This window comes from Ranitomeya imitator, chromosome 1, assembly GCF_032444005.1.
Source record: "Ranitomeya imitator isolate aRanImi1 chromosome 1, aRanImi1.pri, whole genome shotgun sequence".
Classification (NCBI taxonomy): domain Eukaryota; kingdom Metazoa; phylum Chordata; class Amphibia; order Anura; family Dendrobatidae; genus Ranitomeya; species Ranitomeya imitator.
The window spans coordinates 2,009,572-2,033,034 of NC_091282.1; the positions used below are offsets into that span (position 1 = coordinate 2,009,572).

Below are 23,463 nucleotides of genomic sequence, written 5' to 3' on the forward strand. Positions count from 1 at the left end.
TGCCTGCCGAGGAAAAATAAGAAGCCCCCCGCGTACGCGAAAGGCCGTCCCGGGTACCATTCTCCTGTGCGCTCACACACCCCTCCCCGGGGTATGTGGGTCTGGGCGGTAGGTTGAGAAGCCTCGAGCCCTCCTTTGTTCTCCTCCCCGCTGGAGGGAGGGACGGGGAGGCCGAGCGCCCGGGCAACAGGGCCGAGATTTGAAAACAACCCTCCAAAGCATCCCAGTCTTTTGCGGCCGGCTGACACGAGAGTGAAAAGGGGGGCGCCTCCGAGTGTCCCCAAACCAGAAAGCGCGACTCTTAACGGTGGATCACTCGGCGCGCGCGTCGAAGAACGCAGCTAGCTGCGAGAATTAAGTGTGAATTGCAGGACACATTGATCATCGACACTTCGAACGCACCTTGCGGCCCCGGGGTGCTCCCGGGGCTATGCCTGTCTGAGGGTTGCCCCTCCATCTATCGCCTCCATGGCGCAGCTGGGGTCCCCTCGCAAGGGTGACAACGAGGGAGGCCTGAGGCTCCGTGCCCTGATGGTCTCTTCTCCTTTATCCCTTACGTCCCCCCAAGGCCAGACTCACCTGCCCTGGGCCCACCTGATGGGGTTTACCATCGTCACTCCCCCCGTTGCGACGTGAAACCCTGTGGCGCAATGAAGGTGAAGGCCGGGGCGCTCCGGCCGAGGTGGGATCCCGCCGCCCGCTCCGGGGGGTTGACACGGCGGGTGCACCATCGGCCCGCCTCTGTCGGGGAGGTGGAGCATGAGTGCGCGATAGGACCCGAAAGATGGTGAGCTATGCCTGGGCAGGACGAAGCCAGAGGAAACTCTGGTGGAGGTCCGCAGCGACCCTGATGTGCAAATTGGTCATCTGGGTATAGGGGCGTTTGTAGATGTGCTTGGCCCGTACGGGGATCGAACCCACGACCTTGGTGTTATTAGCACCACGCTCTAACCAACTGAGCTAAATGGCCATAGGTGTGGTCCCTGGGTATAGGGGCGAAAGACTCACGGAGACCACGGGCAGACGTACAGGGGCCTGATCAACCCCTGGACCGTACGGGCTGCTGTGCCTGCCGCAGGCGAGAAGCGAGAACCCCTTCGGGGCACGGAGACTACAACCGGACGTACGGGGGTCTGACCCACCCCTGGACCGTACGGTCTGCTGGCTGCTGTGCCTGCCGCAGGCGAGAAGCGAGAACCCCTTCGGGGCACGGAGACCACAACCGGACGTACGGGGGTCTGACCCACCCCTGGACCGTACGGTCTGCTGGCTGCCGTTCCTGGTGCAGGCGAGAAGCGGGAACCCCTTCGGGGCATGGAGACCACAACCGGACGTACGGGGGTCTGATCCACCCCTGGACCGTACGGTCTGCTGGCTGCCGTGCCTGGTGCAGGCGAGAAGTGGGAACCCCTTCGGGGCACGGAGACCACAACCGTACGTCCGGGAGTCTGACCCACCCCTGGACCGTACGGTCTGCTGGCTGCCGTGCCTGGTGCAGGCGAGAAGCGGGAACCCCTTCGGGGCACGGAGACCACAACCGGACGTACGGGGGTCTGATCAACCCCTGTACCGTACGGGCTGCTGGCTGCCGTGCCGTCCTCAAATTGCTTGGCCTAAACAAAAGTCAATTTTTTGTGACAACAGTGATGACCGTGACATAGCACTGGAGGTATACCCCAAGACAGTGACCTAAGTGTGGGTGAAGTCTGTGGTTCATGGGCGGAAAGTTGAATTTTGGGTGAAAAACCATACTTTCACACTTTGAAAATTTCAGACATGTGTCAGACTTCCAGGCAGGGGGAAACCGCTGGAGGTGTACCGAGGACACTTCCAGAAGCCTGGGGAAGCTTTTCTGGAAGAGTCCTTGACACTTGGAAAATTTTGGGCAATTTTCTGAGAAAAAAAAAAATCACATTTCCCCTTACCCCCCACCCAAGAGGGGCTTCAATATGTTGCAGAGTACCCCGAAAGGGTCCCCAAAGTGGGAGAAAAGTGAGGCAAGTCAAAGAGGCAAAGATGAATGTACATTTGAATAATTTTATTAATGTCAGATAAAAATTGACATATTCACAAGGGCTTTGTTCTCCTGATTGGGATGAGCCGAATATTCTTGAGACTATACTCCTCAGTAGAATCGGATGACTCGGTATCACTTTCCGTGAGGTCTACCACCTCGTTATCCAATTCACTGGTTGATGCCATTACTGGCGACATAATTTTTGCGTCCTCATGATTTCCTGCGTTGAACACTAGCTCTTGGGCACGGCACATATCGGTCAGGGTCTTCTCCCGGTAAACTCTCTCGGCCACATCGTTTGTATGTGCCAAGTAGCGTGCAAACAAGCGCTTTTCGCAATCTGTGTATTGTGACAAAGTCCATGTCTCGCAAATCCGCCGTACAAGGTGGCTGGTGATGTTTGGGAGGTTGTAGCTACGGAGGAAAGCACATTGTTAGTACCGGTTGCTACTTATGGCTGTGGGTCACTTGACTTGTGGCTACCTTACCTTGAATGGTATCGTCTGAGTCTCATGGATGGATTTTTTATGACCTTCCCGGTACACGTCACGAAAAAGTTTGTGATAATCTTTCGGCCAAAGGTAAAGACCGGTCTGACATATTCCGCATACGCATTGAACCACTGAAAAAGAAAAAAAATATATATATGTTACTCTCCAGTCTGGGGGCACCCCTCCAAAAGGTTTTACATGGGGACAAGAGAGTGTTTTGCTCCCCACAATGAGTGGGGTTGCCTGGGTTCCCTGGCTTTGAGAAAAGCTTACCGATTCCTCTTCCTCTGAAAGTACAAAAGTTGCTACCTGAGAGGTGGAGCACTTGTGAGTCTTCACACCCACAATTGTCTTGCGTCTTCCTTGGTACGTGTGATGGATCCTCTCATTCCACTCTGAAACCTACGATGTGAAAAAAAAAGGTGGAAAAATATTGAACCGGTTCAGCAAATACCGCTGACCCACAGGGCCCGACGACTTACCGTCATGTTACGAACAACACCTGGTCTTTGGAGATGTTTTAGAATCAGAAGGGCCTCGAGGTACAGTACCACTTCCCGGCGATCTACTTCTGATCCGCCATCTGTCACAGCCTCGATGCTAGCTAGAAATGTTGGCCTTGCCTCCTCCAGTATAATCTGGCAGTCCTTGGGTGACTTTGATGGCTTCATCAATAGATCGTACCTGTGGGGAAAAATAAAGGCAATTAACCAACATCCAAGGTTTGGTAACAATGCGCTGAATATTGGCGCTTTTGAACGGTGTACCTTTTACTTACAGACTCTCGGCAGGCTCCCTTGTACAATGATTTCTGAAGGTCTGTTGTAAAATTCATGAACACTTCGCATGCCTTATAAAGTTGAGGATTCTCTAGTCTCAGTTTGGTAGCCCTCATCTGATACATGGTAAATCTCCGTATATGCTTCAACATTTTGAGGGAGGTCTGGCTCGATAGATGGAGTTTTCCAAGTTGTTGAAAAAAATTATTAACCTGGTTTGGTTTTACGAGGTACTCCAGAGTTACAGATTTTGGGTTCACAAAAAATAGAAACCGTGCTACGTTTGATACCTCCTGTTGACAGTTTGGGACCCCATGGGTAACTGTTAGGTACGAGTGGAACCCCTTTAACATGGGGTGATTCAATGAGTGACGCTTGTACAATCCGGCGGCCTTGGTAGCCGTGCGGTTTTTGTCTTTCCATTCCCTTTTCTGGATACTTAAATTGCTGCCATCCATGACCTCCTCATTGCCTATGCGGTCAGAAATGCTCCCTGTGTGGTCAGGCTCAGGGCACGGGTCTCCCTCCCGACTGTCTACCGGCCGTAAAAGGAAAGGCACATCCATCTCATCCGAATCTAGCTTTGGCGTGGGGCATGGGTCTCCCTCCCGACTGTCTACTGGCCGTAAAAGGAAAGGCACATCCATCTCATCTGAATCTAGCTCTGGCGGGGGGCACGGGTCTCCCTCCAGACTGTCTCCCGGCCGTAAAAGGAAAGGCACATCCATCACATCTCAATCTAGCTCTGGCATGGAGCCTGGGCGGAGCTCCGGATTGTCAGTTGGTACCTGAGCGGGCCCTTCACAGGTCAGTGGTGTGATTTGTGACTCAAACCTAGGCTTGTTTGCTATCAAAAAGCCGCGACCTTCTAAGAAGGCTACAGTCTCCTCCAAGGATTGGAGGGGCTTGAGCTCACTGAATTGGATTGTTGTCCCCTTGTTGGCGATACAGCGAAGTTGATACTTTGCGGAGGCTATGGCGGTTTTTATCTCCGAATCACCGTGTGACCTCAGGCATACCCTTCTCAGATGTGTGGATATATATTTGGTTACCCTGTGGCACACGGGGCATGTAAGTGGTGTCCGTGGGTGCCTGCGGGGGAGACACAAGCAATAAAACCGGTCACCTTGCCAGCAAGTGTACAACTCCACTACAAGGTACATTCATGTGTCTCTACGTGGCCGACAAATGTCTTCTACTCACCGCTCCATTGCGAAGGGTTTCCCGCAGTCAAACAGAGCGTCTCGTAATAGTTTATTAAAGTGCCGTGTTTCTCTGTGTCTTGAACTGTGGCAAATGATTTTCCTCCGCGCGAGTCAGCCACGCAGGTGAAAGACGCCAGCTGAGGTGATTGAAATTAACCGGATGTGTTTTGCCGTACTCTGATATAGGTCACCACGGGGGTTGAGTCAGCCCAGGGGGTGGCACCTCCACGGTCGCTAAACATCCGTAGGGTTGATGATATATCCCTCACCTGATCCACCTGCTGTAATCACCTATACGGCATCACGGGGGATGACTCAGCCCCAGGGGTGGCACCTGACCGGATCCACCTGCCATAATCGCCTATACGGCATCACGGGGGATGACTCAGCCCCAGGGGGTGGCACCTACACGGCTGTCGATCAGTCATATCTGTAACGGATTGGGTACTAACTGGATCCATCGATCCCAGTCAAAGCACGGTGGCTCACTTGTTAGCGCTGCGGCCTTGCCGAGCTGGCGTCTCGGGTTCGAATCCTGTTGTGTCATACATTCAGAAAGGGAAAAATCTCAGGTGTTATGTCAAGGACACTTCCTTAGACATTTTTAGAAAAATTTTGAGACAATCCCGATTTTGTAAAAAAAAAAAAATCTCACATTTTCCCTACTTCAACCTCATGGGTCGTCAATATGTTGTAAAGTACCCCAAGATAGAGACCCAAGTGTGGGTAAAGTGTCTGGTTCATGGGCACAAAGTTGAATTTTCAGTGAAAATTTGTCGGAAATCCGCTGTGGACATTGGCTGGGCGCGTGACCCGAATGAGAGAGGCGAATCTGGGTGACCCGAGCTTGGCAGGACCCTTCCCACGGGGGTCCTGGTTCTCTGGAGGTAATCACTGTCAGAAGGGCACATCTTGAGTCCTCACCCAGGTGAGGGCTCTCGGAAGGCGGACGCCCTTCTGTCTTTGTCCCCCCAGAGCAGGCTCGGTGTTTATCGGAAGTCTTCTGCGGACGTTGGCTGGGCGCGTGACCCGAGTGAGAGAGGCGAATCTGGGTGACCCGAGCTTGGCAGGACCCTTCCCACGGGGGGTCCTGGTTCTCTGGAGGTAATCACTGTCAGAAGGGCACATCTTGGGTCCTCACCCAGGTGAGGGCTCTCGGAAGGCGGACGCCCTTCTGTCTTTGTCCCCCCAGAGCAGGCTCGGTGTTTATCGGAAGTCTTCTGCGGATGTTGGCTGGGCGCGTGACCCGAGTGAGAGAGGCGAATCTGGGCGACCCGAGCTTGGCAGGACCCTTCCCATGGGGGTCCTGGTTCTCTGGAGGTAATCACTGTCAGAAGGGCACATCTTGGGTCCTCACCCAGGTGAGGGCTCTTGGAAGGCGGACGCCCTTCTGTCTTTGTCCCCCCAGAGCAGGCTCGGTGTTTATCGGAAGTCTTCTGCGGACGTTGGCTGGGCGCGTGACCCGAGTGAGAGAGGCGAATCTGGGCGACCCGAGCTTGGCAGGACCCTTCCCACGGGGGTCCTGGTTCTCTGGAGGTAATCACTGTCAGAAGGGCACATCTTGAGTCCTCACCCAGGTGAGGGCTCTCGGAAGGCGGACGCCCTTCTGTCTTTGTCCCCCCAGAGCAGGCTCGGTGTTTATCGGAAGTCTTCTGCGGACGTTGGCTGGGCGCGTGACCCGAGTGAGAGAGGCGAATCTGGGTGACCCGAGCTTGGCAGGACCCTTCCCACGGGGGGTCCTGGTTCTCTGGAGGTAATCACTGTCAGAAGGGCACATCTTGGGTCCTCACCCAGGTGAGGGCTCTCGGAAGGCGGACGCCCTTCTGTCTTTGTCCCCCCAGAGCAGGCTCGGTGTTTATCGGAAGTCTTCTGCGGACGTTGGCTGGGCGCGTGACCCGAGTGAGAGAGGCGAATCTGGGCGACCCGAGCTTGGCAGGACCCTTCCCACGGGGGTCCTGGTTCTCTGGAGGTAACCACTGTCAGAAGGGCACATCTTGGGTCCTCACCCAGGTGAGGGCTCTCGGAAGGCGAACGGCCTTCTGTCCCTGTCCCCTAGAGCAGGCTCGGTGTTTCTCTGTAGGATGTCCCCACCGGTTTGGTTTTTGTGTTCCGAGATGTATCCTTGCAGCTTGGCCGAAACAAACATTTGCCGTTTTCGGTGGCGACAGCCATGACCGCGGCGAAGCGTTTTCATGCGCTAAAAATTTCAGACAAGTGTCAGACTTCCAGGCAGGGGGAAACCGCAGGAGGCGTACCGAGGAGGCTTCCAGGAGCCTGGGGAAGATTATCCAAAAGTGTCCTTGACACTTAGAAATATTTTGAAAAAATCACGATTTTGTGAAAATTGACACGTTTCCCCTACTTCCACGCCAGGGGGGCGTCAATATGTTGTGAGGTACCCCAGGACAGTCGCCCAAATGTGGGTGAAGTTTGCGAGTCATGGGCGCAAAGTCGAATTTTGGGTGAAAAACCGCGTTTTCATACTCTAAAAATTTCAGACAAGTGTCAGACTTCCAGGCAGGGAGAAACCGCAGGAGGCGTACCGAGGAGGCTTCCAGGAGCCTGGGGAAGATTTTCCAAAAGTGTCCTTGACACTTAGAAATATTTTCAGAAAATCACGATTTTGTGAAAATTGACACGTTTCCCCTACTTCCACGCCAGGGGGGCGTCAATATGTTGTGAGGTACCCCAGGACAGTCGCCTAAATGTGGGTGAAGTTTGCGAGTCACGGGCGCAAAGTCGAATTTTGGGTGAAAAACCGCGTTTTCATGCGCTAAAAATTTCAGACAAGTGTCAGACTTCCAGGCAGGGGGAAACCGCAGGAGGCGTACCGAGGAGGCTTCCAGGAGCCTGGGGAAGATTATCCAAAAGTGTCCTTGACACTTAGAAATATTTTCAGAAAATCACGATTTTGTGAAAATTGACACGTTTCCCCTACTTCCACGCCAGGGGGGCGTCAATATGTTGTGAGGTACCCCAGGACAGTCGCCTAAATGTGGGTGAAGTTTGCGAGTCACGGGCGCAAAGTCGAATTTTGGGTGAAAAACCGCGTTTTCATGCGCTAAAAATTTCAGACAAGTGTCAGACTTCCAGGCAGGGGGAAACCGCAGGAGGCGTACCGAGGAGGCTTCCAGGAGCCTGGGGAAGATTATCCAAAAGTGTCCTTGACACTTAGAAATATTTTGAAAAAATCACGATTTTGTGAAAATTGACACGTTTCCCCTACTTCCACGCCAGGGGGGCGTCAATATGTTGTGAGGTACCCCAGGACAGTCGCCCAAATGTGGGTGAAGTTTGCGAGTCATGGGCGCAAAGTCGAATTTTGGGTGAAAAACCGCATTTTCATACTCTAAAAATTTCAGACAAGTGTCAGACTTCCAGGCAGGGAGAAACCGCAGGAGGCGTACCGAGGAGGCTTCCAGGAGCCTGGGGAAGATTATCCAAAAGTGTCCTTGACACTTAGAAATATTTTGAAAAAATCACGATTTTGTGAAAATTGACACGTTTCCCCTACTTCCACGCCAGGGGGGCGTCAATATGTTGTGAGGTACCCCAGGACAGTCGCCCAAATGTGGGTGAAGTTTGCGAGTCATGGGCGCAAAGTCGAATTTTGGGTGAAAAACCGCATTTTCATACTCTAAAAATTTCAGACAAGTGTCAGACTTCCAGGCAGGGAGAAACCGCAGGAGGCGTACCGAGGAGGCTTCCAGGAGCCTGGGGAAGATTATCCAAAAGTGTCCTTGACACTTAGAAATATTTTGAAAAAATCACGATTTTGTGAAAATTGACACGTTTCCCCTACTTCCACGCCAGGGGGGCGTCAATATGTTGTGAGGTACCCCAGGACAGTCGCCCAAATGTGGGTGAAGTTTGCGAGTCATGGGCGCAAAGTCGAATTTTGGGTGAAAAACCGCATTTTCATACTCTAAAAATTTCAGACAAGTGTCAGACTTCCAGGCAGGGAGAAACCGCAGTAGGCGTACCGAGGAGGCTTCCAGGAGCCTGGGGAAGATTTTCCAAAAGTGTCCTTGACACTTAGAAATATTTTGAGAAATTTCCGATTTTGTGAAAAATGACCCCTTTCCCCTACTTCCACCCTAAAGGGGCGTCAATATGTTGTAAAGCACCCCGAGACAGAGACCTAAGCGTGGGCAAAGTTTGGGTCTGATGGGTGGAACACTGAAAAAAACGCGATTTTCCACTTAGAACAAACATAGAACTTTCAGACTTCCAGGCGGGGGGAAAGCTCTGAAGCTGTACCGAGGACACTTCCATGGCCCCCGGATCGATTTTCAAGAACGAGTCCTTGGGACTTTGAAATTTTTCGGCGATGCGTTTTTGGCTTCCGGGAGCCGCAGAACGTTGGGAAATTCGTTCCGCTCGCCGGCTCCAGGTGTTTCGGGCTAGTCCAGGCCCCAGCTACGCCGCCTGGCCGCCAAATTTCGCAAAATCGAAAAAAAAAAAAATAGAACCGGAATGAGGAATTTCTGGCCGCCGGATCCGCCGCACAGCTCCAGGAAGTCGGACACTTTTCGGCTTCGCTCCCTTAAAGTGTGGGTCGGTGTTTCGCCATGCAAATACCCACTTTTGCACACCAGCTGCAGGATATAGGAGAGAGGGGTACCTCTCGGGCCCGACTGATTTCCGATGTTTTCGTGGTTCCTCAAGTCGGGTAGGCGGTTTGGCGAGTACCCCCCTGTTTGCATGGAAGTCCGCCCTCGCGTCGACACCAGGCTTCCGCGGCTCCAGGGGGACTCTTGCCGGTCGTCTGCCCCAAGTCAGAGACGCGTTTCCCGGGTCGCCTGAGCCTGAACGGACCCTCCCCAAGCGTGTTCTGGTTCTCCGAGGGTGACGGATGTCAGAAGGGAGGCAGATCTGGAGTCTTCGTCCCGAGGAGGGCTCCAGGAGGGCGGATTGCACCCCCTGACTCGGTCCCCTCAGAGCAGGCTTGGCGTTTCTCTGCGTCGGATGTCTCCCGCTTCCACGCCACCGGGGAGACCTATGAGAGAATCGCACTGTGACCCGGATTCCGTCTCGAGGGCGCCCGTAGCGTGTCGGAGAGGTACCTCCAGGACTATCGGGCATGTTTCTTCCCCGTCTCCCCGAGGGGAAGGATGGCAGCGGGTGGGGTTTCTCACCCATGCCCCCCACCGGCTCTTCCTCCGATCGATTTGGCTCAGCGCTCCCGGGTGGGGAGGTGGTGCCGCTCGCTCGGCCCGGGCTTTGGAGCCCGCGTCGGTCTAAGGCGGGCGGTCTCCTTCCTCTTTTACCCCCCGGGATTCAGGCACGCATCCTTGGGCGTGCACGCCGGCAGTCGCCTCCCGTTCGCAGGACGGTGGCTGCCGTGCAGAGGGGGAGTTTGACCCGAACTGTGGTACGGCAGGGGTCCGACGACCCGCGCGGGCGAATGGCGGGGCGCCCACCCACCTCGGCGTGGGGGCCCGTCGTCCGAATCGCTCCCCGCGCGGGGTAGCACAACGATCTTCTCCGAGGGCGGCCCTTTGACTTCCAGATGCGCAGCTCGCCCGCGGAGGCCCGTGCCGACCCCCACCCAGCGTCCGATGGGCGGCCTCCGCGGTGGGCATCGGCGAGAGCGGCGGCGGTGGGTGGCGCTTCCACGCCACCGCCGAGCTCCGCGTTCTCCAGTCTTTTCCCGAGCCCCTACGATAGTGGGGGGACGACAGACGCGTGAGGAGGCAGGCGGAGTGGGTTCTCACCGCGTGGTGTGCCCGGCCGAACGCCGTCGCCTTCCCCGCTCGTCCGACGTCCTCCGAGGCGGCTCGGAAGGGAGCGCGAGAGGGAGAGAGCGAGAGAGAGAGAGAGAGAGACCAAGCGGACGCCCCAGAGCGAGAAGGGAGGATGGAAAAGGGAGAGACGAGTGGGGCAAAAAGAGTTTTGGCGAAGGGGAGTACCCGGCGAACTGCCGCCCCGGGCTTCTTCTGTTCTCAACAGCGGAGGCACGGCTTTGGGGGGGAGACGCCGCTCGGTTGGGGCTCCTTTGAGGTTACGGGCAAGAGCCTGGGACGAGGGACTACGCCATAGGGCGACGCCGACACGGCCAGGCCAACTGCGCCCCCCGTGCGACCTCCGCGTCGCTGGCGGGCTCTGCGCCTGAGCCGCGGTGGACCCCGACGGCCAGCCCCCCTCTCCCACTCCTCGCGCCCGTCCGCCGGTGGGTCGAGGACCCCCCGCGGCGGAGGCAGGTCTAAGCCAGACGGAGGCCCCGCATAGGCCCCCCACCGCCCTGGCCCCTCTCCCCAGCAGCGACTCTGTGTGTCGCCCCGGGAGCGGTGGGTCACGAGGCAGGGTGGCCGTGGCGTCCTCCGAAGGCCAGTCACCTACGGCCCTCCCCGTGCAAGGGGTGGTTTTTACAACAGATGCCCTCCGATCGGGAGGCCGGGTCTAAGCCAGATGGTGGCGCCGCATAGGCCCCCCACCGCCCTGGCCCCTCTCCCCAGCAGCGACTCTGTGTGTCGCCCCGGGAGCGGTGGGTCACGAGGCAGGGGAGCCGTGGTGTCCTCCGGAGGCCAGTCACCTCGCCCTCTCCGTGCAAGGTGGGTTTTTTTCCAGACACCCTCCGCATCGGCCGCCTCGCACCGTACAGCGTGCACGATCTCCCCAGCGGCACTGCACTCGCCGTTCAGGCTCCTTTTTTTTTTATTTTTTTCTCCGCAAGGTGACTCCCCGGGCTTCTTCTGTTCTCAACAGCGGAGGCATGGCTTTGGGGGGAGACGCCGCTCGGTTGGCTTCCTTTGAGGTTACGGGCAAGGGCCCGGGACGAGGGACTACGCCGGAGGGCGACGCCGACACGGCCAGGCCAACTGCGCCCCCCGCGCGACCTCCGTGTCGCTGGCGGGCTCTGCGCCTGAGCCGCGGTGGACCCCGACGGCCAGCCCCCCTCTCCCACTCCTCGCGCCCGTCCGCCGGTGGGTCGAGGACCCCCCTCGGCGGAGGCAGGTCTAAGCCAGACGGAGGCCCCGCATAGGCCCCCCACCGCCCTGGCCCCTCTCCCCAGCAGCGACTCTGTGTGTCGCCCCGGGAGCGGTGGGTCACGAGGCAGGGCGGCCGTGGCGTCCTCCGAAGGCCAGTCACCTACGGCCCTCCCCGCGCAAGGGGTGGTTTTTACAACGGATGCCCTCCGATCGGGAGGCTGGGTCTAAGCCAGATGGTGGCGCCGCATAGGCCCCCCACCGCCCTGGCCCCTCTCCCCAGCAGCGACTCTGTGTGTCGCCCCGGGAGCGGTGGGTCACGAGGCAGGGGAGCCGTGGCGTCCTCCGGAGGCCAGTCACCTCGCCCTCTCCGTGCAAGGTGGGTTTTTTTTCCAGACACCCTCCGCATCGGCCGCCTCGCACCGTACAGCGTGCACGATCTCCCCAGTGGCACTGCACTCGCCGTTCAGGCTCCTTTTTTTCCTCCGCAAGGTGACGCCCCGGGATGCCCACCTGCTGGCACGGACGACGAGGAGGATTTCCCTTCCTCCGGGTGCCCTTCCCGCTGCGGGGCTTCCTATCTGGCTTCTCTCCCTCGATTGATTAAGTCCCTGGCCTTTGTACACACTGCCCGTCGCTACTACCGATTGGATGGTTTAGTGAGGTCCTTGGATCGGCCCCGCCGGGTTCGGCCAAGACCCATGGTGGAGAGCCGAGAAGACGATCGAACTTGACTATCTAGAGACAGTAAAAGTCGTAACAAGGTTTCCCTAGATGAACCTGTGGAAGGATCTTTAATGGGCGAGTGAAAAATACCGATGAGGTGCAGATCAGGAGGCCAGCCGCCCGCCAAATCCCCGAAGGGTACCGAACGTGATGGGGGCGGTGGTAGGTCTCTTTCTGCTTCGCCAGGGCGCTCCGCAGGGTGAGGGCACGTGAGGACAGCGGGCGGGCGACGTCGGGAGGGTGCGGGGAGCCCCTCTCGCTCCGTCGCCCAGGAAAAAGACGCCCGGCCTCGCGCCGACGATTGTTGCCCTGCCGCTGCCTGCCGAGGAAAAATAATAAGCCCCCCGCGTACGCGAAAGGCCGTCCCGGGTACCATTCTCCTGTGCGCTCACACACCCCTCCCCGGGGTATGTGGGTCTGGGCGGTAGGTTGAGAAGCCTCGAGCCCTCCTTTGTTCTCCTCCCCGCTGGAGGGAGGGACGGGGAGGCCGAGCGCCCGGGCAACAGGGCCGAGATTTGAAAACAACCCTCCAAAGCATCCCAGTCTTTTGCGGCCGGCTGACACGAGAGTGAAAAGGGGGGCGCCTCCGAGTGTCCCCAAACCAGAAAGCGCGACTCTTAACGGTGGATCACTCGGCGCGCGCGTCGAAGAACGCAGCTAGCTGCGAGAATTAAGTGTGAATTGCAGGACACATTGATCATCGACACTTCGAACGCACCTTGCGGCCCCGGGGTGCTCCCGGGGCTATGCCTGTCTGAGGGTTGCCCCTCCATCTATCGCCTCCATGGCGCAGCTGGGGTCCCCTCGCAAGGGTGACAACGAGGGAGGCCTGAGGCTCCGTGCCCTGATGGTCTCTTCTCCTTTATCCCTTACGTCCCCCCAAGGCCAGACTCACCTGCCCTGGGCCCACCTGATGGGGTTTACCATCGTCACTCCCCCCGTTGCGACGTGAAACCCTGTGGCGCAATGAAGGTGAAGGCCGGGGCGCTCCGGCCGAGGTGGGATCCCGCCGCCCGCTCCGGGGGGTTGACACGGCGGGTGCACCATCGGCCCGCCTCTGTCGGGGAGGTGGAGCATGAGTGCGCGATAGGACCCGAAAGATGGTGAGCTATGCCTGGGCAGGACGAAGCCAGAGGAAACTCTGGTGGAGGTCCGCAGCGACCCTGATGTGCAAATTGGTCATCTGGGTATAGGGGCGTTTGTAGATGTGCTTGGCCCGTACGGGGATCGAACCCACGACCTTGGTGTTATTAGCACCACGCTCTAACCAACTGAGCTAAATGGCCATAGGTGTGGTCCCTGGGTATAGGGGCGAAAGACTCACGGAGACCACGGGCAGACGTACAGGGGCCTGATCAACCCCTGGACCGTACGGGCTGCTGTGCCTGCCGCAGGCGAGAAGCGAGAACCCCTTCGGGGCACGGAGACTACAACCGGACGTACGGGGGTCTGACCCACCCCTGGACCGTACGGTCTGCTGGCTGCTGTGCCTGCCGCAGGCGAGAAGCGAGAACCCCTTCGGGGCACGGAGACCACAACCGGACGTACGGGGGTCTGACCCACCCCTGGACCGTACGGTCTGCTGGCTGCCGTTCCTGGTGCAGGCGAGAAGCGGGAACCCCTTCGGGGCATGGAGACCACAACCGGACGTACGGGGGTCTGATCCACCCCTGGACCGTACGGTCTGCTGGCTGCCGTGCCTGGTGCAGGCGAGAAGTGGGAACCCCTTCGGGGCACGGAGACCACAACCGTACGTCCGGGAGTCTGACCCACCCCTGGACCGTACGGTCTGCTGGCTGCCGTGCCTGGTGCAGGCGAGAAGCGGGAACCCCTTCGGGGCACGGAGACCACAACCGGACGTACGGGGGTCTGATCAACCCCTGTACCGTACGGGCTGCTGGCTGCCGTGCCGTCCTCAAATTGCTTGGCCTAAACAAAAGTCAATTTTTTGTGACAACAGTGATGACCGTGACATAGCACTGGAGGTGTACCCCAAGACAGTGACCTAAGTGTGGGTGAAGTCTGTGGTTCATGGGCGGAAAGTTGAATTTTGGGTGAAAAACCATACTTTCACACTTTGAAAATTTCAGACATGTGTCAGACTTCCAGGCAGGGGGAAACCGCTGGAGGTGTACCGAGGACACTTCCAGAAGCCTGGGGAAGCTTTTCTGGAAGAGTCCTTGACACTTGGAAAATTTTGGGCAATTTTCTGAGAAAAAAAAAAATCACATTTCCCCTTACCCCCCACCCAAGAGGGGCTTCAATATGTTGCAGAGTACCCCGAAAGGGTCCCCAAAGTGGGAGAAAAGTGAGGCAAGTCAAAGAGGCAAAGATGAATGTACATTTGAATAATTTTATTAATGTCAGATAAAAATTGACATATTCACAAGGGCTTTGTTCTCCTGATTGGGATGAGCCGAATATTCTTGAGACTATACTCCTCAGTAGAATCGGATGACTCGGTATCACTTTCCGTGAGGTCTACCACCTCGTTATCCAATTCACTGGTTGATGCCATTACTGGCGACATAATTTTTGCGTCCTCATGATTTCCTGCGTTGAACACTAGCTCTTGGGCACGGCACATATCGGTCAGGGTCTTCTCCCGGTAAACTCTCTCGGCCACATCGTTTGTATGTGCCAAGTAGCGTGCAAACAAGCGCTTTTCGCAATCTGTGTATTGTGACAAAGTCCATGTCTCGCAAATCCGCCGTACAAGGTGGCTGGTGATGTTTGGGAGGTTGTAGCTACGGAGGAAAGCACATTGTTAGTACCGGTTGCTACTTATGGCTGTGGGTCACTTGACTTGTGGCTACCTTACCTTGAATGGTATCGTCTGAGTCTCATGGATGGATTTTTTATGACCTTCCCGGTACACGTCACGAAAAAGTTTGTGATAATCTTTCGGCCAAAGGTAAAGACCGGTCTGACATATTCCGCATACGCATTGAACCACTGAAAAAGAAAAAAAATATATATATGTTACTCTCCAGTCTGGGGGCACCCCTCCAAAAGGTTTTACATGGGGACAAGAGAGTGTTTTGCTCCCCACAATGAGTGGGGTTGCCTGGGTTCCCTGGCTTTGAGAAAAGCTTACCGATTCCTCTTCCTCTGAAAGTACAAAAGTTGCTACCTGAGAGGTGGAGCACTTGTGAGTCTTCACACCCACAATTGTCTTGCGTCTTCCTTGGTACGTGTGATGGATCCTCTCATTCCACTCTGAAACCTACGATGTGAAAAAAAAAGGTGGAAAAATATTGAACCGGTTCAGCAAATACCGCTGACCCACAGGGCCCGACGACTTACCGTCATGTTACGAACAACACCTGGTCTTTGGAGATGTTTTAGAATCAGAAGGGCCTCGAGGTACAGTACCACTTCCCGGCGATCTACTTCTGATCCGCCATCTGTCACAGCCTCGATGCTAGCTAGAAATGTTGGCCTTGCCTCCTCCAGTATAATCTGGCAGTCCTTGGGTGACTTTGATGGCTTCATCAATAGATCGTACCTGTGGGGAAAAATAAAGGCAATTAACCAACATCCAAGGTTTGGTAACAATGCGCTGAATATTGGCTCTTTTGAACGGTGTACCTTTTACTTACAGACTCTCGGCAGGCTCCCTTGTACAATGATTTCTGAAGGTCTGTTGTAAAATTCATGAACACTTCGCATGCCTTATAAAGTTGAGGATTCTCTAGTCTCAGTTTGGTAGCCCTCATCTGATACATGGTAAATCTCCGTATATGCTTCAACATTTTGAGGGAGGTCTGGCTCGATAGATGGAGTTTTCCAAGTTGTTGAAAAAAATTATTAACCTGGTTTGGTTTTACGAGGTACTCCAGAGTTACAGATTTTGGGTTCACAAAAAATAGAAACCGTGCTACGTTTGATACCTCCTGTTGACAGTTTGGGACCCCATGGGTAACTGTTAGGTACGAGTGGAACCCCTTTAACATGGGGTGATTCAATGAGTGACGCTTGTACAATCCGGCGGCCTTGGTAGCCGTGCGGTTTTTGTCTTTCCATTCCCTTTTCTGGATACTTAAATTGCTGCCATCCATGACCTCCTCATTGCCTATGCGGTCAGAAATGCTCCCTGTGTGGTCAGGCTCAGGGCACGGGTCTCCCTCCCGACTGTCTACCGGCCGTAAAAGGAAAGGCACATCCATCTCATCCGAATCTAGCTTTGGCGTGGGGCATGGGTCTCCCTCCCGACTGTCTACTGGCCGTAAAAGGAAAGGCACATCCATCTCATCTGAATCTAGCTCTGGCGGGGGGCACGGGTCTCCCTCCAGACTGTCTCCCGGCCGTAAAAGGAAAGGCACATCCATCACATCTCAATCTAGCTCTGGCATGGAGCCTGGGCGGAGCTCCGGATTGTCAGTTGGTACCTGAGCGGGCCCTTCACAGGTCAGTGGTGTGATTTGTGACTCAAACCTAGGCTTGTTTGCTATCAAAAAGCCGCGACCTTCTAAGAAGGCTACAGTCTCCTCCAAGGATTGGAGGGGCTTGAGCTCACTGAATTGGATTGTTGTCCCCTTGTTGGCGATACAGCGAAGTTGATACTTTGCGGAGGCTATGGCGGTTTTTATCTCCGAATCACCGTGTGACCTCAGGCATACCCTTCTCAGATGTGTGGATATATATTTGGTTACCCTGTGGCACACGGGGCATGTAAGTGGTGTCCGTGGGTGCCTGCGGGGGAGACACAAGCAATAAAACCGGTCACCTTGCCAGCAAGTGTACAACTCCACTACAAGGTACATTCATGTGTCTCTACGTGGCCGACAAATGTCTTCTACTCACCGCTCCATTGCGAAGGGTTTCCCGCAGTCAAACAGAGCGTCTCGTAATAGTTTATTAAAGTGCCGTGTTTCTCTGTGTCTTGAACTGTGGCAAATGATTTTCCTCCGCGCGAGTCAGCCACGCAGGTGAAAGACGCCAGCTGAGGTGATTGAAATTAACCGGATGTGTTTTGCCGTACTCTGATATAGGTCACCACGGGGGTTGAGTCAGCCCAGGGGGTGGCACCTCCACGGTCGCTAAACATCCGTAGGGTTGATGATATATCCCTCACCTGATCCACCTGCTGTAATCACCTATACGGCATCACGGGGGATGACTCAGCCCCAGGGGTGGCACCTGACCGGATCCACCTGCCATAATCGCCTATACGGCATCACGGGGGATGACTCAGCCCCAGGGGGTGGCACCTACACGGCTGTCGATCAGTCATATCTGTAACGGATTGGGTACTAACTGGATCCATCGATCCCAGTCAAAGCACGGTGGCTCACTTGTTAGCGCTGCGGCCTTGCCGAGCTGGCGTCTCGGGTTCGAATCCTGTTGTGTCATACATTCAGAAAGGGAAAAATCTCAGGTGTTATGTCAAGGACACTTCCTTAGACATTTTTAGAAAAATTTTGAGACAATCCCGATTTTGTAAAAAAAAAAAAATCTCACATTTTCCCTACTTCAACCTCATGGGTCGTCAATATGTTGTAAAGTACCCCAAGATAGAGACCCAAGTGTGGGTAAAGTGTCTGGTTCATGGGCACAAAGTTGAATTTTCAGTGAAAATTTGTCGGAAATCCGCTGTGGACATTGGCTGGGCGCGTGACCCGAATGAGAGAGGCGAATCTGGGTGACCCGAGCTTGGCAGGACCCTTCCCACGGGGGTCCTGGTTCTCTGGAGGTAATCACTGTCAGAAGGGCACATCTTGAGTCCTCACCCAGGTGAGGGCTCTCGGAAGGCGGACGCCCTTCTGTCTTTGTCCCCCCAGAGCAGGCTCGGTGTTTATCGGAAGTCTTCTGCGGACGTTGGCTGGGCGCGTGACCCGAGTGAGAGAGGCGAATCTGGGCGACCCGAGCTTGGCAGGACCCTTCCCACGGGGGTCCTGGTTCTCTGGAGGTAATCACTGTCAGAAGGGCACATCTTGAGTCCTCACCCAGGTGAGGGCTCTCGGAAGGCGGACGCCCTTCTGTCTTTGTCCCCCCAGAGCAGGCTCGGTGTTTATCGGAAGTCTTCTGCGGACGTTGGCTGGGCGCGTGACCCGAGTGAGAGAGGCGAATCTGGGTGACCCGAGCTTGGCAGGACCCTTCCCACGGGGGGTCCTGGTTCTCTGGAGGTAATCACTGTCAGAAGGGCACATCTTGGGTCCTCACCCAGGTGAGGGCTCTCGGAAGGCGGACGCCCTTCTGTCTTTGTCCCCCCAGAGCAGGCTCGGTGTTTATCGGAAGTCTTCTGCGGATGTTGGCTGGGCGCGTGACCCGAGTGAGAGAGGCGAATCTGGGCGACCCGAGCTTGGCAGGACCCTTCCCATGGGGGTCCTGGTTCTCTGGAGGTAATCACTGTCAGAAGGGCACATCTTGGGTCCTCACCCAGGTGAGGGCTCTTGGAAGGCGGACGCCCTTCTGTCTTTGTCCCCCCAGAGCAGGCTCGGTGTTTATCGGAAGTCTTCTGCGGACGTTGGCTGGGCGCGTGACCCGAGTGAGAGAGGCGAATCTGGGCGACCCGAGCTTGGCAGGACCCTTCCCACGGGGGTCCTGGTTCTCTGGAGGTAATCACTGTCAGAAGGGCACATCTTGAGTCCTCACCCAGGTGAGGGCTCTCGGAAGGCGGACGCCCTTCTGTCTTTGTCCCCCCAGAGCAGGCTCGGTGTTTATCGGAAGTCTTCTGCGGACGTTGGCTGGGCGCGTGACCCGAGTGAGAGAGGCGAATCTGGGTGACCCGAGCTTGGCAGGACCCTTCCCACGGGGGGTCCTGGTTCTCTGGAGGTAATCACTGTCAGAAGGGCACATCTTGGGTCCTCACCCAGGTGAGGGCTCTCGGAAGGCGGACGCCCTTCTGTCTTTGTCCCCCCAGAGCAGGCTCGGTGTTTATCGGAAGTCTTCTGCGGACGTTGGCTGGGCGCGTGACCCGAGTGAGAGAGGCGAATCTGGGCGACCCGAGCTTGGCAGGACCCTTCCCACGGGGGTCCTGGTTCTCTGGAGGTAATCACTGTCAGAAGGGCACATCTTGGGTCCTCACCCAGGTGAGGGCTCTCGGAAGGCGGACGCCCTTCTGTCTTTGTCCCCCCAGAGCAGGCTCGGTGTTTATCGGAAGTCTTCTGCGGACGTTGGCTGGGCGCGTGACCCGAGTGAGAGAGGCGAATCTGGGCGACCCGAGCTTGGCAGGACCCTTCCCACGGGGGTCCTGGTTCTCTGGAGGTAACCACTGTCAGAAGGGCACATCTTGGGTCCTCACCCAGGTGAGGGCTCTCGGAAGGCGAACGGCCTTCTGTCCCTGTCCCCTAGAGCAGGCTCGGTGTTTCTCTGTAGGATGTCCCCACCGGTTTGGTTTTTGTGTTCCGAGATGTATCCTTGCAGCTTGGCCGAAACAAACATTTGCCGTTTTCGGTGGCGACAGCCATGACCGCGGCGAAGCACTTTGGGCGCGGCCGGGATGCGCACACCCCGCTCACCACGTTTCAGTCGCTGGCTGAGTGGACTCCGTAGGGGGGCTTAATAGTCGGCCCTGTGGAAGTCGGAGGGGGGCTTAATAGTCGGCCCTGCGGAAGTCGGTGGAGGGCTTAATAGTCGGCCCTGCGGAAGACGGAGGGGGCTTAATAGTCGGCCTGTGGAGGTTGTCTGTGGGCTTAATAGTCACCCTGAGTACGCCATAGCGACTCTCCAAGGTGGGGGCACAGTGTGCGTTCCATGGGCGGAAAGTTTAATTTTGAGCGAAAAACCGTATTTTCGCACTGTAAAAAATGTCAGACTTCCAGGCGGGGGAAAACCGCAGGAGGCGTACCGAGGAGGCTTCCAGGAGCCTGGGGAAGATTTTCCAAAAGTGTCCTTGACACTTAGAAATATTTTGAAAAAAATCACGATTTTGTGAAAATTGACACGTTTCCCCTACTTCCACGCCAGGGGGGCGTCAATATGTTGTGAGGTACCCCAGGACAGTCGCCCAAATGTGGGTGAAGTTTGCGGGTCATGGGCGCAAAGTCGAATTTTGGGTGAAAAACCGCGTTTTCATGCGCTAAAAATTTCAGACAAGTGTCAGACTTCCAGGCAGGGGGAAACCGCAGGAGGCGTACCGAGGAGGCTTCCAGGAGCCTGGGGAAGATTATCCAAAAGTGTCCTTGACACTTAGAAATATTTTGAAAAAATCACGATTTTGTGAAAATTGACACGTTTCCCCTACTTCCACGCCAGGGGGGCGTCAATATGTTGTGAGGTACCCCAGGACAGTCGCCCAAATGTGGGTGAAGTTTGCGGGTCATGGGCGCAAAGTCGAATTTTGGGTGAAAAACCGCGTTTTCATACTCTAAAAATTTCAGACAAGTGTCAGACTTCCAGGCAGGGAGAAACCGCAGGAGGCGTACCGAGGAGGCTTCCAGGAGCCTGGGGAAGATTATCCAAAAGTGTCCTTGACACTTAGAAATATTTTGAAAAAATCACGATTTTGTTAAAAAATTGACACGTTTCCCCTACTTCCACGCCAGGGGGGCGTCAATATGTTGTGAGGTACCCCAGGACAGTCGCCTAAATGTGGGTGAAGTTTGCGAGTCACGGGCGCAAAGTCGAATTTTGGGTGAAAAACCGCGTTTTCATGCGCTAAAAATTTCAGACAAGTGTCAGACTTCCAGGCAGGGGGAAACCGCAGGAGGCGTACCGAGGAGGCTTCCAGGAGCCTGGGGAAGATTATCCAAAAGTGTCCTTGACACTTAGAAATATTTTCAGAAAATCACGATTTTGTGAAAATTGACACGTTTCCCCTACTTCCACGCCAGGGGGGCGTCAATATGTTGTGAGGTACCCCAGGACAGTCGCCTAAATGTGGGTGAAGTTTGCGAGTCACGGGCGCAAAGTCGAATTTTGGGTGAAAAACCGCGTTTTCATGCGCTAAAAATTTCAGACAAGTGTCAGACTTCCAGGCAGGGGGAAACCGCAGGAGGCGTACCGAGGAGGCTTCCAGGAGCCTGGGGAAGATTATCCAAAAGTGTCCTTGACACTTAGAAATATTTTGAAAAAATCACGATTTTGTGAAAATTGACACGTTTCCCCTACTTCCACGCCAGGGGGGCGTCAATATGTTGTGAGGTACCCCAGGACAGTCGCCCAAATGTGGGTGAAGTTTGCGAGTCATGGGCGCAAAGTCGAATTTTGGGTGAAAAACCGCGTTTTCATACTCTAAAAATTTCAGACAAGTGTCAGACTTCCAGGCAGGGAGAAACCGCAGGAGGCGTACCGAGGAGGCTTCCAGGAGCCTGGGGAAGATTTTCCAAAAGTGTCCTTGACACTTAGAAATATTTTCAGAAAATCACGATTTTGTGAAAATTGACACGTTTCCCCTACTTCCACGCCAGGGGGGCGTCAATATGTTGTGAGGTACCCCAGGACAGTCGCCTAAATGTGGGTGAAGTTTGCGAGTCACGGGTGCAAAGTCGAATTTTGGGTGAAAAACCGCGTTTTCATGCGCTAAAAATTTCAGACAAGTGTCAGACTTCCAGGCAGGGGGAAACCGCAGGAGGCGTACCGAGGAGGCTTCCAGGAGCCTGGGGAAGATTATCCAAAAGTGTCCTTGACACTTAGAAATATTTTCAGAAAATCACGATTTTGTGAAAATTGACACGTTTCCCCTACTTCCACGCCAGGGGGGCGTCAATATGTTGTGAGGTACCCCAGGACAGTCGCCTAAATGTGGGTGAAGTTTGCGAGTCACGGGCGCAAAGTCGAATTTTGGGTGAAAAACCGCGTTTTCATGCGCTAAAAATTTCAGACAAGTGTCAGACTTCCAGGCAGGGGGAAACCGCAGGAGGCGTACCGAGGAGGCTTCCAGGAGCCTGGGGAAGATTATCCAAAAGTGTCCTTGACACTTAGAAATATTTTGAAAAAATCACGATTTTGTGAAAATTGACACGTTTCCCCTACTTCCACGCCAGGGGGGCGTCAATATGTTGTGAGGTACCCCAGGACAGTCGCCCAAATGTGGGTGAAGTTTGCGAGTCATGGGCGCAAAGTCGAATTTTGGGTGAAAAACCGCATTTTCATACTCTAAAAATTTCAGACAAGTGTCAGACTTCCAGGCAGGGAGAAACCGCAGGAGGCGTACCGAGGAGGCTTCCAGGAGCCTGGGGAAGATTATCCAAAAGTGTCCTTGACACTTAGAAATATTTTGAAAAAATCACGATTTTGTGAAAATTGACACGTTTCCCCTACTTCCACGCCAGGGGGGCGTCAATATGTTGTGAGGTACCCCAGGACAGTCGCCCAAATGTGGGTGAAGTTTGCGAGTCATGGGCGCAAAGTCGAATTTTGGGTGAAAAACCGCATTTTCATACTCTAAAAATTTCAGACAAGTGTCAGACTTCCAGGCAGGGAGAAACCGCAGGAGGCGTACCGAGGAGGCTTCCAGGAGCCTGGGGAAGATTATCCAAAAGTGTCCTTGACACTTAGAAATATTTTGAAAAAATCACGATTTTGTGAAAATTGACACGTTTCCCCTACTTCCACGCCAGGGGGGCGTCAATATGTTGTGAGGTACCCCAGGACAGTCGCCCAAATGTGGGTGAAGTTTGCGAGTCATGGGCGCAAAGTTGAATTTTGGGTGAAAAACCGCATTTTCATACTCTAAAAATTTCAGACAAGTGTCAGACTTCCAGGCAGGGAGAAACCGCAGGAGGCGTACCGAGGAGGCTTCCAGGAGCCTGGGGAAGATTATCCAAAAGTGTCCTTGACACTTAGAAATATTTTGAAAAAATCACGATTTTGTGAAAATTGACACGTTTCCCCTACTTCCACGCCAGGGGGGCGTCAATATGTTGTGAGGTACCCCAGGACAGTCGCCCAAATGTGGGTGAAGTTTGCGAGTCATGGGCGCAAAGTCGAATTTTGGGTGAAAAACCGCATTTTCATACTCTAAAAATTTCAGACAAGTGTCAGACTTCCAGGCAGGGAGAAACCGCAGTAGGCGTACCGAGGAGGCTTCCAGGAGCCTGGGGAAGATTTTCCAAAAGTGTCCTTGACACTTAGAAATATTTTGAGAAATTTCCGATTTTGTGAAAAATGACCACTTTCCCCTACTTCCACCCTAAAGGGGCGTCAATATGTTGTAAAGCACCCCGAGACAGAGACCTAAGCGTGGGCAAAGTTTGGGTCTGATGGGTGGAACACTGAAAAAAACGCGATTTTCCACTTAGAACAAACATAGAACTTTCAGACTTCCAGGCGGGGGGAAAGCTCTGAAGCTGTACCGAGGACACTTCCATGGCCCCCGGATCGATTTTCAAGAACGAGTCCTTGGGACTTTGAAATTTTTCGGCGATGCGT

General features: G+C 55.0%; 2 non-coding genes across 2 annotated transcripts; both read left to right on the plus strand.

Annotated features, from left to right (window-relative positions):
- Nucleotides 1-296: 296 nt before the first annotated feature.
- On the plus strand, nt 297-448 carry LOC138660003 (5.8S ribosomal RNA). Its single transcript, XR_011317509.1, has one exon. It is a non-coding gene; the product is annotated as a 5.8S ribosomal RNA (ribosomal RNA).
- A 12,311-nt stretch (nt 449-12,759) lies between these two features.
- LOC138660004 (5.8S ribosomal RNA) lies at nt 12,760-12,911 on the plus strand. The gene has a single exon (XR_011317510.1). It is a non-coding gene; the product is annotated as a 5.8S ribosomal RNA (ribosomal RNA).
- The last annotated feature ends 10,552 nt before the right edge of the window (nt 12,912-23,463 follow it).